The sequence below is a fragment of the Protopterus annectens genome, chromosome 10.part0 (assembly GCF_019279795.1).
Source record: "Protopterus annectens isolate FY-2018-M chromosome 10.part0, PAN1.0, whole genome shotgun sequence".
Classification (NCBI taxonomy): domain Eukaryota; kingdom Metazoa; phylum Chordata; order Ceratodontiformes; family Protopteridae; genus Protopterus; species Protopterus annectens.
The window spans coordinates 987,702,873-987,715,301 of NC_056744.1; positions in this window are offsets into that span (position 1 = coordinate 987,702,873).

Consider the following 12,429-nt stretch of genomic DNA (forward strand, 5'->3'; position numbering starts at 1 on the left):
TGACCTTAAGTGTGATTCAGCATGCTTTCATTAATATGCAGAGCATGCTGACATCACTCCGTTTAACTGCAGCCTCCATGTATAAGTTATAACTCTTACACGGAGGCTTCGTGAATCCTGCTGTATATCTTACATTTATATTGTGCTATATGACAGTAAATCAGCAATACTAAAATGCATTGCTTTCATTTTCTTTTTGTTTATGTACTTTTGTAATTTAATCTTGACTGAAAATGGACCTCAGTGTTCCAGCTCACCTACCTGTAACAAGTAAATAAAATAAAAATTATTGTTGTTTGTATCCAGTATCTGAATGGAATTAGGTGTGAACTAATTGCTTCTTGAAGACTAGGGAATTTACTTCAAATAAATGACCTACCAATGCATACTTTTTTATTTTCTTTGGGTAAGGTAAAAATGAAGCAATAATTGATGACTTGATAGCCTTAAGTAATTCACACATTGCTTATCACTTGAACAGAATCTACTTAACATGTCACAGTAAAGTGTACGTGTTGTAGAAAAATGTTAAAGGATGCAATTGTGCAATTAAAAATGTAACTCAAAGAAAAAAAGTCAGTGATCCAAAAATGAGCCACAAAGAAAAGATCAAGACAGACTAGTGAAGAGAAGTAGGAGTGAGGCAAGTGATTTTCTCGGCAAGTATGAAAGTGGATTGACTTATGGAGATATGAGGGAGCAGACACTGTGAGGTGTTCAGCAGAGCTGAGAAGATACATGGAAAATATGGATGCTAGACATGGCGGTAATTTGGCAAGGAAAGGTAGAAAAAAACAAATGAGCTGGAGAAGAATGAATGAGAGGCCAGAATACAGTACGGGATGGAAAAAGTTATGGGAGCAAATGTCAGAGGATTAAAAGACTTTGGCAGAGGTTGTAATAGGACTACTGTCAAGGGATTCATGTTCATTTACCAAAGGAAATTTAAATGAATGACAGCACCACAACGTTAAATTATTGAAGAAGACTAGAATAAAGTGATTCCTGCTAATTTACAAAAGGATATTTCAGTGAATGATAGTATCATACAATTTAATCATGAAAGTCGCTTTCAGTGAACTTCAAAAGTATGCTTTTCTATGGGATCAAGTATATGTATGTATACGTGTATATATATATATATATATATATATATATATATATATATATATATAGACAACAATTGGTCAAAAAATGTGTATCTATTGAATAATGACTTTTTGAGCACAAATTATTGAACAGCGGCCAATCAAAACTGGACAAAAGAAAAAAAAACAACCTTCTATTTTGTAGGGGATCAAGCCCCCCCTATCCCCCACACTCCCTACTAATTGTATGTACCAACTCTGAGATCACATTACAGTGGGGAGACTGCAACTGTACCACGATCTTGCACAGAACAACTGCTGTCACTTTCAGTCCCTGATTTTTGATTATCCATGCCAACAATTTTCCATGTTGACAAGTTACCATTCAATAGCTTTTTAGCAACCTATATATATGTATGCATGCTCCATGGTCACCTAACAGTGAGAAGTGCAAGCTCCATTATCACCAAAATCAGCTTTCAGCAAAATTGCTTCTTGATATTAATACTCATTGGATTTGCCATTTGTTTGTCTGCTACAGACAAGTGACATAACACAAGATGGGTTGAAGGGAGAAGGTAGGACATACAACCATGAAAAAAAGGAAAAGGAGATGGAAGTCACAGAAGGGGGCAGGTGGAAACAACAGTGATAAATGATGAAAGGTAGACAGATGCAGATGTGGCCATGCTGGAGTCAACACCACAAGGAAAACAGAAAGAAACTGGACAGGGATAGCCACTCAGAGAGATGGGAGTGACAAGTAGTGAAGGGGACAGAACATAGAGAAGGGCTTATGGGGAATTGAAAAAGGGATGGAAAAGAGATTAGTTGCACTACAGTGGATGAGGAAATCAGCATGGACAAGGCAGAGAGCTACAGGCAGTGGAACTGTAGGAAGAAAGGCTGAAGATAGGAGGGGTAGGGACATGGAGCATGAACTGAAGTCGGCAACAGCAAGTCTGGGAAAATGAAAGAGAGTTTTAATGGCTGAACACTTACTTACCAATATGATTAAGAATAGACAGTGGATATTAAATTGCAATGAAACTTGAGGGTCAGACTTAAAAGACATGAGAAAAGGGGACAAAGGCGGCTAACAATGGACAATTCTGGATGCATGTGGTGTGTGTAACCACCAGTGTCCTGTCAGACAGGTGAAGTGATAGCAATCAAGGAAATAGGTTTGGCAGTTAGGTGACAGGATAAGAGGTTGAAAGTAGCATTTTCAGATTTTTTTTTACATTTGCCATCAGACAGTACACTAAGGAAAGATGGGATTGGCAATTATAATGACTGTGTAGTACAGTGGTTAAGGAAAAGGTTTTCGGGCTAAAGAAGCATGAGGGCAGACCTAGTGTACCTTCTGTATCCCAGAGCCTGGTTATTTCTTAGCCCAGAGAACAGGTGTGTTCAGAAAGGAGCATTTCAATGAGTGTACCTTTAAACTAAGAGCAATACAGAATAAGAAGATCTTTGTATTAGGACAGAAAGTAGCAGAGAAATGAATAAAGATTTGTTTGATCTTGGCTGGGTAGTTATGTAATGTTACTATGCAATGTAAGATGTTGAGGTAGGAAAATGGGGGGTTGCAGGCAGAGATACAGGAGTACAGGCTTTACATTACTGGCATAATAGAAACATGGACCATTGACAAAAGAGGGTAGGATTTGGAATTGTGTAGGTAGTCATTCAGAAATGACAAAGTAGGAGAGTTGGAAGTAGTTAAATAAAAATAAATCATCAAATGTGAAGTCAGAGAGGAAGAGGAAGAAGCAGAGGAATGCCATTCCAAGATGGGAAATAGGTGGGATCAGAATTCAGATTAAGCACCCTCCTAGCTGTGGTAGAGGAAGAAGGGGAATGCCAGCAGCTTGATATAGTCTATTAGCTTCAAACTGTGATAAGGACGACTCCAGACTGAAAAAGAAAATAAGCTGGTGGGAAGGTGGTAGGCAGCAGTTCTTATGGGAATCTGCATTTTGGAACAGCTGACTAGTAGATTTTAAGCTCCTGGACAAAGAGGCAACAGGAATCAACAAAGATCTTGGAGTATAAGGATTTCAACAAATGGGTGTAAAACTCTAACAGAAACATCAGAATTGTGGATGAGCCCTGTCTGAGTTGGAGCATTCAAAGATGTCAAGTCAAAGGTGCCAATTAGCCAGCAGTGCGTAAGCTACTATGTATTTTAGACCCTGGAGCCTGAAAGTGTGTAACAGCACAATGATAATGCCAATGGTGTGGGATTTTAAGACGGTGAGTTTTCATGAGCTGGGAGAGTGGGTATCAATGTTGAGTTTGGAGACCTAACACGAAGTGAGGGCCTAAACAACCTACGGGGAAGAGTCAGAAATGCAAAACTCAAGTCTTTGATCACAAGTGTTGAAGGAAATGCAACAGAGGCAAAAAAGAAGAACAGTGTAGCTACAAAGAATGTGAGGTCATCAGGATAAAAACATGGTGTACACAATGAGGAACAGAGGGAGTGGGATGGTAGAGGAGGTAGACTATAATAAGGCAAAACATTGTGATGAAGAGAGGGCAGCATAGGCACATGCTGAAAATAAGTTGACAGAAAGGATCAAGAAAGAAGGAAAACAAAAGCTTCATTTTGTAAATAGCAGAAAGAAAAAAGAAGAGCCAGATGTGTGCAGGCTAAGAAAAGAGGAGCAGGAACTCAGCTTTGAAAAAAGAATAAGTATTGAATAATTGAGTTGTTTCTGCTCTTTCTGAAGGAAAACAAAGGGAAATGATCCGTTGGAAGACAGGTAAGGCAGGCTGGGTTGAGCAGTGGATAGACACAAGGAAAGTGAGGGATGATGTTATAGGAGGGTAAAGTGGCTGGACCATCCAAAATGGAGGTCTGCAATAACACATAGGCAAATGTAGAAGTGCTTTAGGAATACAAGTGTAGTACCTCAGGAGAAGGAGTGATGCAGACAGCAGGAGAAGTCCGGGAAACATCAAGAGTCCAAACCTAACCCATAACAGGGGACATCATAGAGACAATTCTGAGGGAAAGACTGTCTGCTTTCAAAGAAAGTGAAAACCTTCACTGCAATGACCATCATGGGTTCTTGGCTAGGAGAAGCTGCAAGTCAAACATGATACAATTTTGTGACTGTGTTATAGAATGCCTAGTAGGGCAGTTGTAGTAGATGTCATTTACCTGGATTTCATGAAGACACTTACTTCTTCCTGCACAACCAGCAGCTTGAAATGTGAAGAGGATGGGTGTAGGATCAAGAATAAGAAACTCACTTGGCACAGAGCAGAGGGCTGTAGTGAAAGCAGGGCTGGCCTTTGGTCAACTGGTGCCCTAGGCAAAAGGGCTATACAGCACCCCCCCACACCACCTGGTGCCCCCATCCTGGTCTACCTACACCATCCAGATTACTTTTTTCTCACAGTTTGTCTTACTCTTCAGTTTTCCTGTATTCATTTAACATATTTTAAAGAAACCATTTTTACTACTACAAAAATAAAAAATAAATAAATACTCAAAAAGCACCTCTGCTAGAGTGGCACCCAAGGCGGCTACCTAGTTAGCCTATACCTATGTCTGGTTAAGGGTGGAAGGAACACTGACAATAATAAGGAAAGCAACATGTAGAGTACCACAGGGATTAGTCCTAGGTCCAGTAATCTTCAATGTTTTCATTTCAGATGTCTCTGAGAGAATACAGAACAGGAAAAGCCTCTTCGCTGATGACACAAACCTAAGTCCGATAATGTAAGATTGGTGAAAATAGTTTAGGCTAGGATTTGTAGATACTGACTAAATGGGATGAAGGTTGGCAGTGAAGGTTCATTGTAGACAGATGTAAAGTACTGACCCTGGACAACAGCACCTCTGGTGTGAAATGGTCAGCTGGGGTACTAGAACTGATGGTATCAGAAAAGAAAAGGATGTAAGGTTGTTGAACACACCTGGAATAGACCAGCTAAAGAAAAATAGTAGGGCAGTAGGAGCAGTGAACAGAATGCTGGAACGTGTCCTCTGTAAAATCAAATCCAGCATCAAAGAGGCAATGTCCTTGCTCTACCAGGCTCAGGTTAGGACACAGCTTCAGAACCTTGGGCAGTTCTGGAGACCATACAAGGAGAAGTATGTCAAGCAACAGAAAGTAGTCAAGAGGAAAGTCATCAGAATGGGGCATGAGTGTGGGGGGTGGTGGATATTTCCAGAAGCTAGCTAGAGGTCTTCTCACTTGTGACCAGAATATATGGGAGACATGATGTGAGTACAGAAAATCATGATGAGGAAACATAAAGGTAAAGATGAAGGGCAGAGTGGTATGGAGAAGATACATGCAGCAGATTGTAGGGAATAATGACTTCCCTCATTTTGTCTCATATTTTGCCCTGTTCTTTGTAAAAGGTTTTATTTCCAAGGAAATCACAGTCAGTCAGTAATGGCAAACATTAGAGTTTCATATTTCTTGTATTTCAGAAAATGCACATCAATGCAAAATTGGTTGTTCTACTAACTTTCTAAGTGAATTAGAGCAATACTTAAAAAATGCTGATGTTGGCCCTAAGTTGTACAAAATACTGTAGAAAAGCTGTCATATGGAAGATATATTCTCATATCTGTAAGATATATTCTCATATCTGTTTTCAGTTTTGGCAGTAGCTTTTAAATGCATGCATGACAGACTAGACCTTATAATACTGAATTTTTGAAGTGGCAAATAATGTACCTAACAGTATGTTTACATTTAATTATTTTTTCAATGTTATTTGCCGAGTTGTTCTATACTACTTGCTAAATCCATTGTTACCCTGTATGCATTTGTTGACTGAACTCTAATAATCACATGCAGTAAATAAGATAATTTATCCACATATATACACTATGTGTCCTGAAGATAGAGTAGTCAGTCCCTATATGATCCCTATGCTGGAGTATGTGACAACAGCCAGTTGTCATGTTGTGGTAATAGATGGTAAACAGACCTGAAATGCATTTATTTTTTAGTCTTGCATATTTATTTCTAAGATTGCCTCACTGATTCCATGAGAACTCAAACATTTTTTTTTTATTTTTATTTTTTTATTCACATGAATTCTGGACACAGTTAAGCCCTATCGAAATATGCTATTATTGTTAATATGCAACTAGAATTACTTCAAATTAAAAGCTAAATGTAACCTTGCATGTAACAGCATGTCACTAGGCACTCAGAAATGCCATGAGCTGTAAGGATTGCATGCGATAACTGTCATCTTCACTATGAAAAATAGTTACATCCCTCTCACTGGTAATGGTACAGAGATCCTATAGGTGATTGAATAAGTTTCCCCAAACACACTTCTCTAGGGGAAATTTGATTTACAGTCATGTCCCTAATAGTACCACACCATTCTTTACACTACTTACTGGCTTGTTTTCTTTGGCATTACTTGCAGAAAACACTTTGTATGGTAGGGTAAATGAAATGGTGTAAGATCTAGAAACATTTTTAAATATGTTGGTCATGGTTAGTCCTTTTGTGCCTTATAAGTACCAAAAGGTGCAATACTCGTGACTGCAGCACCTCTTATATCATGCTTTGCAGTGTCATGATTAGAAAACTGAATCTAACTACCTGGGGTGGGAATGGAACCCACACTTTTCACATCTTCTAGCATCAAAGGAGAGCGTATGTATGTGTTAGCCCATGTGAAACAGAAGCTGCTCTTTATCACTCTGTCTGGCTAAAGAATGTGAAGAAGCTTATAAAAGAAACATTAGCAAAATGACTGTAAAAAGTAAAGAATATTAGGGTGGCAATTTCTAACCAGTTTGACACTCTTACCAGTCTGTTTTAATATACCATTAATATAGTTACAACAGTTTAGAAAGTGTGTATGTTGTTGTGTTTCACTTTGTGGAAGTTGCACATCTGTTTTAACAGCTTAAGAAGATATTTATAATTATTTCTGAATGGTAATGCTACTGTGTATCATTTGATAACTGCTGCCTATGCTTGTGACTTCTGTTACAATCAGTTGTGTAAAACAAGCAGTATCATGGTAAATACCCAAGTATTTACATGTGGATTTCAACTTTTCAATTTTCTAAGTTCCCTCAAGCTCTTATTATGACTTTAAATAATGTCTGTACTTTACTAATAGTCTTGTTTTCTACAGATTGGTTTGATAGTCAGTTCTGGCATACACAAATGACAGAAAGCCTTTCCTGTAAGTGGTGCCTCCACTTTTTGTTGAATGCAAACATCAATATCCTTATTAGCAATTTGGAAATGTAGTCCCTATTAGTCAGCAGTTTACTGACAGGCAGTACAAGTAAATCAATTTCTGACAGACTGACAGGGATAAGCATATTCGAGAGTATGCACTTAATGGCACATATCAACAAGTTAACATCTGGCAATTTTTATGTCTACAGATCTAGAAAATGCTTCTGCTTAGTGTTGACTCCACTTCATTTCTATTTCTAACATGAAAATGTAAGGATTGTTTTCTGCTAGAGTACATCTGCATATTAGACTTTCAGTTTGCTTTCTACAGAAATTAAATTCCTTGCATTGGAGACCTTGATGGGGGTTGCTTTTCACCACAAAATCTATATAATTTTAATATTAAGACCCTTATTCAAACATACATCCTTGTACTTGAGATCCAGTGAGTGTACACTAGTAGTTTTATGTATGAAGTCGCAAAACTTGCTAATAATGTTTCTTAACGTGCTAAGCAATCACAATCATCACTGCCTTAGAAAGAAGAAACAATCCATTGATCAGCTGGTTGCCTGGATAAAAATGATAACTGATAACATTTTATTGCTTCTGGTGTCTCCAGAGAGACTACATAATATTGTTCTACATTGCAATCAAAACAGTACTTATGTGATATAGTGACATAAGGTGCAAACATTGTACAGTGATTTGATAAAAAAAAATAAATAAATAAATAAAAAAAACAAGACTTTAAAATGTGGAAGATGTAATTTATAACAGAATGTTTATTTTTACAATGCATGGTACTATTATTATAGTTAGAGTATCCCATTAAAAACCACAATGCTACAACCCCGCCAATGCTAAGAACCCCATATATAAAATGGTAATATAGTGGCATAGTGATGCAGCAGTTAGTGTTCACATCCCAGCTAGAGTTCCTTCTAAACGGAGTCTGTGTTCCCTCTTTTTATCATTACGGATGTTTGTCGGGTGTTTTGGGTAACCCAATATAACAAAGATATGACATAGGTGAACTTATGTTTCTCTCAGTTGCCTTTAGGAGTGTGGATGTTTTGTGCCTGTACACACATGCACACTTGGACATGTATGTTTGTGTGTGCATGTGTGTGTGTGTGTGTGTGTGTGTGTGTGTGTGTGTGTGTGTGTGTGTGTGTGTGTGTGTGTGTGTGTGTGTTTGTGCATGAGTGTGTATGTGTTTGTATTTGAGTGTGTGTGCACATGCGTGTGTCTACATTTTAGTTTGATGCCTCATTTAGGATAACTTTCACTATCTTACACTGAGATGGGGCTGGGATACACTCAAATTCTCTGTAGACCCTGAAATTAATTAAGTGGTTAACTGGAGATTTAAATATTGTTTTTCCTGCTATACATGCATTTCCTTCAATAACTTATGAACACTTCAAACTTTATATATTTTTTCATTGCAAATCATTCATGATTAATCAGATGTTAGTTTACCACTTCAAGGTGAATGGGAATCACGTTGAAAAATAAGACTGTATAAAAATATGACTATATAGAATATATAAAACATATTATCTAAATTTAAACATATAAAAACTATCCTAAATGGATATAAAATAGCCCAAGGATTACCTGATGAGCTTTAAAATCAATTCAACAGCAAAACAATAACTCCCAACCATCATAACACATATAACAATATACAAAAATATGTGAAATAAAGTAAAAAATATTGTATTTAATATAATATTGGACGATATATTTACATTATGGGAAGACTCCAAAGAACAAGTCACTGAATTTTTAGATTACATCAATCTGACCATCCCTTTCTTGACGTTTATCAATAATGTTAACAACATTGAGATTTCATGCCTAGCTGTGTTATTAAAGAAGGATATAGCAGAAGAAAGATTTGTGGCTGAAATATTTAGGAAGGAATCATATTCCATATTTTATATCCATTTAGGATAGTTTTTTATATGTTTACATTTAGATAGTATATTTTATATATTCTATATATTCATATTTTTATACAGTCTTATTTTTCAACGTGATTCCCATTCAGTTTTTTATTGGGGATGTATACATCTGTGGCTATAGCAATTCATGACAGTTTTATGTACTATTCCTGCTTTTCTTTCCTTTGTGTTGCTTTATGTCTTCATTTAATGCATTTGATTAGAACAGGAAATTACATCATGCTAAAAAGTGTTTAAAGGAATGCATTTCTATGTAATGTCTGTATCTGATGAAGTTCCTATTCTTATTTGGGATGAAAGCGCTTATATTTGTTTCTGTTGCAATAAACTAAAAGTGACTATGGAGTTCCTGGCGTACTTGCTATTTTTTGGCTGGAATTCCTTTTGGGAGCAGATTATGTGGCTCTTTTTGCCTGCATCCTGTGGTTTGTGACTTTTTCTTCTTGCTTTTTTGTTGAGATAAGTATTAAAACTGCAACACCAACAGTCTCAGCCCAAGTAAAACCTATTAATCACAGGAGTCAGATTTCTCACACTTGAACACTAGACTGGAGTTGTTATTCTGAAAAGAAAAACTAACTCAACTAAACCTTCGTGTTTATTACTCAAATACTCCTTAAAATGCTGTATCAGAGATGACCACTAATGAAAACCAAAGGAAGCAAAGTAATTAAAAATGCAGATTTATGCTGACAGTCGAAAGTAGGCAATTGCAGTAATGTAAGTCGATGTGAGAGAAAGTCACAGTATATGATACCGTTGTTGTAGCAGTTTCTCTTTCGTCCTCTAAAATGACTTTAGGGAGGCAAAGGTATTGACTGTAAAACAAAATCACGTTACCCATGTCACCCCTTTTTCAGTCCAATTTGGGGTATAAAAAATTAAAAAATAATGATCAAGAGGTGCTTAAAAACATGTGGGTTTTTTTCAGTTTTTGGGTGTTATTCTCATTTAAATGGTTTAACAACTTTAACAATGATCCAAACTTTCCTAAGAAGAGCACCATTAAAAGGAAACCGTGTTCAAGGTTTTGTAGCTGAAGAACATATTTTGGATGCAATGTTGCAGACTTGTAGAACTGAGCCACATTTCGGATGATAGGCACTAGATAATCTCAAGATCCTTTTTATCTTAATAATGATGTGCCAGCAATTCTCTAGCTAAATTCTACCTTTAATAACCAAAATAATACAATGCAATACCCATAAAAAATAGCCTGTATAAAATAGGCAATTTGACACTGACATTTAGACTGTCAAATAGGATATAAAGTATTCATAGCTCTCAACTGTCCAGATTTTCACAGAATGTCCAGATTTTTGCCTCATGTTTTTAGTCTGCACCTCATAAAATTTGTGGTTTTCGGGCAATTCACTGGGATGATCTGTGGTTTAAAGTCACTAATTAATGACATACATTTGAGTTTCAGACTTCATATCCTTCAGAAAAATGTGTGCTAACACAAATCCTTTTATTCTAACAAACTTATAAGTTTGGAAGAGCAATATTTAAAAACAGTCCCTTTTTTGGGCCATTGGACCCCCCCATTATGTCATGCTTTATCCAAATTTCTTGTCCAAAGAGGTTGAGAGGTAGGAAAGTGCTGACTGACAGAAGTAGTTAATCTCACTTCTTGGAGTTGGTTACAGTGAACATTCCTTAAACCACACAGATACATATGAGCTTCCCCCTAGATATCAACAAAATGCTTTGGGAAATGTCATAAAAATATATGCTGCGCAATACAGAAGGATAATGAGCCAATCTCCCCAAAGCATGCATGCATTAATGCCTGTGCACACAGACACAACAGACACACACACACATGCACACATGTACACACACACACACACACACACACACACACACACACACACACACACACACACACACACACACACACACGCACACACACGCACACACACACACACACACACACACACACACACACACGCACACGCACACGCACACACACAGATACACACACACATGCATGTGCACACAAGCACACATATAGGTTCATAAGTTCATAGGAATGGACTAAACTAACAACCTCTGGGGCCTTTATAAGCCTAGCCACGCAACCCAAATGTATCCCATGGGCTATTTTGTCTTAGAGATTATTTTCAGGGGTGTATGGTAGTTAGACATGATTTAATAGCTGCCTCTGTCCATCACTGACATAGGTGTCAGATGAGGGGAACATTTCTGATTTCCCATCCATTGATCCAAGTTACGTTTGAATAGGTATAGTGAAGAACTCTTTTTTTTCATGGATGTGAAATCTTTTCCAGAGAATGGGAACTTTTTGAGATGCTTACCTGTCTCACCAACATGTTCTATTTAAAATCACAAGTGAGGTTTAAATCCTTGGATCTAGTAGTTCTGATGCTGTTTATTTTGTGGATATGCAAAAGGTCCATCAGTGCTGGATCCCAGGATGCATTGTATGCCAGGCATAAATTCCCTTTCAGCAGTCAGTCGGAAACAGATTATAGGGATTGGTCTTTGAAGTGATCTCCCTATGGCATTATGTTTACATCTAGTATTCTTTTTGTAAGTAAGCACTATGGACGTTCTAGTTTTTGCATGTGTCTGGTCAGGCACATATCAAATAGAGTGCTGTACTCAATGCTGAGTCTGAGAGGGCTTAGTATAGTGACACAATGACTTCCTTGGGCCTAGATGCCATGTCCACACTTATAAGTTGAGTAACAAAGAATGATTTTCTCACTATATTAGACACATGTTGGTTGAAAGTCAGGTTACTATCCCCAAATCCCTGATTAGTATGTCTACTTTTAGGGGATGTTTCACTGATGAGGTATAACCCCACACACACATACACACTCATGGACTTGTACACATGCATGTGTTCAAACATATGAAAAGCATGTGCCACAGTTTTTAGGAGGGCACTGAATCATCTCCCTCCAGTAAACATGCACGCACACACACACACACACACACACACACACACACACACACACACACACACACGCACATACATGCACAAAAAATGTGCTTCCATGGTGTAATGGTAGCACTCTACACTCTGAATCTAGTGATCTGAGTTTATATATCAGTGGAGCCTGGAACATTCTGAGTTTGGCATTCAGGTGAAGTGATATGATCATTCCACTGTATTTGGCACTTATTGCAACATTTATTGAGTATAAT